The following is a 2,748-nucleotide window of genomic DNA, read 5'->3' as shown; positions in this document are numbered from 1 at the left end:
CCGCCCCCCCCCAACCCCTCCATCTTCCCCACGCGGAGGCAGCAGCCCGGCCTTGGTGCTTGCCTAGGGAGGAGTTTTATGGGCATCTTTACATTTTGGAGGGAGAGAGAGAGAGAGCCCTCCCCCCTCCCCCCCACGCCTCTCTGGGCTGGGGCTGTTTGGAGAGGCCCAGGATCAAGGAGAGATGTTTCCAGAGCCAGCGCTGACAAGCTAGGTGGGTCTCCTCTGCTTGGATGTGGCCGGGGCAGGCTGGGCCAGGCAAGGCGAGGAAGGGGTTTTAGACAGATTCCCCCCCCTTTCTCTGGAGCCACAGAGGGTGCCCCGCTGCTGCTGGCTATCGATGGGAGCTGGCCAGGGCCGCCCAAGGGGACCCGCGCCCACCAGCAGAGCCAGGGGTTCTGGCCGTGGGGTGTCCGCTGGGCTGGGTGCCCCGGGACTGGCTGTCTGGCCACGAGTGGCTCTCTGCCCGTCTCTCCCACCCGGTGCCACCGTGGCAAGGAGAGGAGCCGGCCGGGGCACCTGCCTTGCTGGGGCCAGTTGGCCTTTCTCCACGGGGGCAGGAGGCTGTGCCTTCCGGCCCGAGAAACTGGACAACTCCCCCCCCCTGACTCTCCTTGGCAGTTGGGGGGGCTGACTCTCCCTCGCCTGGCCGAGCGCGTGACATTCCAAGCCGCTGCTCTGGGGCAGCCCCCCTGAGGACCAGCGGCGGGTGCTTTTGTGTTCTTACCAGCGGGCGGCCATTTTTGCACCGGGGCCTTAACCTCGCCACTCCCTTCGTGAAACGAAAGCCTTTGTTCACATCTTGCAACCGGTCTTCCCTCCCGATGGAAACTTGGCACGGCCCGTGCCTCGGCAGGGCCCTGGGTTTGGCAACAGCCTTTCCCTTTAACAATAACTGTCCCCCGAGGGGGAGAGGGGCGGAACGTCTGCACCCATTTCTCCTTCCAAACGGGCGAGGCTCCATGGATGGCTCTCCCGTGGGCCCCCTGCTGCCCCAGCCTGACCGGGGAAGGAGAGACTCATCTGCACTGCAGTGTTCCCTCTGAGCTGAGTGAGTGTGACCTAGCTCACAGTTCTTTAGCCTCCGGCTCACACATTTCTGTCTTCGCTCAGGAAGGATGGGGCTCCAGAACCAACTAATTGATGCAGCGGCCAAATCGCTGGCTCACAACTTCAATGCCAGGAGCTCACAGAGTATAATTTTTGCTCGCAAGACTCCACAGCTTAGAGGGAACATCTGCAGGCTGAGGAGTTCCTAGACTCTGAACGGAACACATTTAAGGCCCCCCCCCCCAATCCTAGGTGAGGCCTTGATCCGGCAGCGCTGTTTTCCTGGGAGTCTCCCCCTTGGTTTTATCTGACTGTAAACTCTGTCCCTAATGGGGGGAGAGTAAAGGAGGCGCCACCACTTGAGTAGTCCCATGGCCTCGAGCCTGAACACATCATGCGGGGGGGGGGCCACCTTTCCCCGAGTCAGCCCCCCTCCCCTTGCTCCATCAAGGTCCGCCTGCTCCCCCCCTCCCCCTTCCCCCAGGCCCTTGCAACCTGCGATGCTTCTGGGGACTGAACGGGGGGGGGGCTTCTGCCTGCCAAGCCAGAGCCCCGCCACTGCGCAAGAGCCCCCTCCCCAGAGCTGTGGGGCTGCCCCACTGGAAGCTGCCTGGGATCCTGGGGGGGGGGGACTCAGCGGGGCGACTGACGCGGAGTCCTTTTGTGTTCTGTCAGCCTGTTGCACAACTGCACACTTCTGCCAATGGGTGTCAATGGGTTCTTTGGATGGAGGGGGTTGTGCAACTTGCCCGCCAGATGCTGAGGAGGAGAAGACAGTTCCCGTCAAGGAGGGTGACAGGAGTCAGCCCTGCCCCAGGATCACCACCCGCCTCTGCCTGGTTCTGCCTTAGCAAGACCCGGCAGGTCCCATTCGCCAGGCCCCCCCCACCCCCACACACAGACAGACAGACACAGACAGACAGCATAGGTCCCTGCCTGCCCGGAGGAGCTGGGAGGAGCCACACTGCTCCCTCGGGCCGCCAACCCCAGGAGGGGGGATTCCTGGAGATTTGGGGGTGGAGCCTGGGGAGGGCGGGGTTTCAGTCTGGCCGTGGGGGAGGGGTCACTGCGGGGTGTGTGTGTGTGTGTGTGGAGGGGGAGGCACTTGTGAATCTCCTGCCTTGTGCAGGCGGTTGGACTAGACGAGGTCCCTTCCAATTCTATGGTTCTAAAGACGAAGAGGAAGAGATTGGATCAATACCCCACGGCCCTTCACTACCCGAAGGAGGAGTCTCAGAGGGGCTCACAAACCCCTTTCCCCTCCCCCTCCCCACAACAGACAGACGCCCTGTGAGGCAGGTGGGGGGGCTGAGAGAGCTCTTGACAGAAACTGCTCTTTTTCAAGGACAGCTCTTGCCAGAACTAGGGCTTGCCCAAGGTCACATCAGCAGGTGCGAGTGGAGGAGTGGGGAATCAAACCTGGTTCTCCCAGATTAGACAACAGACACCCTGTGGGGTGGGTGGGGGCTGAGAGAGCTCTTGACAGAAACGGCTCTATTTCAAGAACAGCTCTTATCAGAGCTATGGCTTGCCCAAGGTCATCCAGCCCAGGTGCAAGTGGAGGAGTGGGGGAATCAAACCTGGTTCTCCCAGATTAGAGTCCGCGCACTCGACCACGACACCAAGCTGGCTCCAAACGTGGCCATGTTTGCCAAGGGACGTGGCGTGGAGGAGAGGAGGAGGAGGCCAGCCACTTTG

At 62.0% G+C, this 2,748-nt stretch overlaps 1 protein-coding gene across 1 annotated transcript in view; it reads left to right on the top strand.

Moving 5' to 3' along the window:
• Positions 1 to 2,748, top strand: part of CRABP2 (cellular retinoic acid binding protein 2) — a 13,301-nt gene that overhangs the window by 5,590 nt on the left and 4,963 nt on the right. The gene's annotated exons all lie outside the window — the stretch shown is intronic.

This window comes from Gekko japonicus, unplaced genomic scaffold (genome assembly GCF_001447785.1).
Source record: "Gekko japonicus isolate JY-2015 unplaced genomic scaffold, Gekko_japonicus_V1.1 scaffold358, whole genome shotgun sequence".
NCBI lineage: Eukaryota > Metazoa > Chordata > Lepidosauria > Squamata > Gekkonidae > Gekko > Gekko japonicus.
This window is presented reverse-complemented; position numbering and strand designations above follow the sequence as displayed.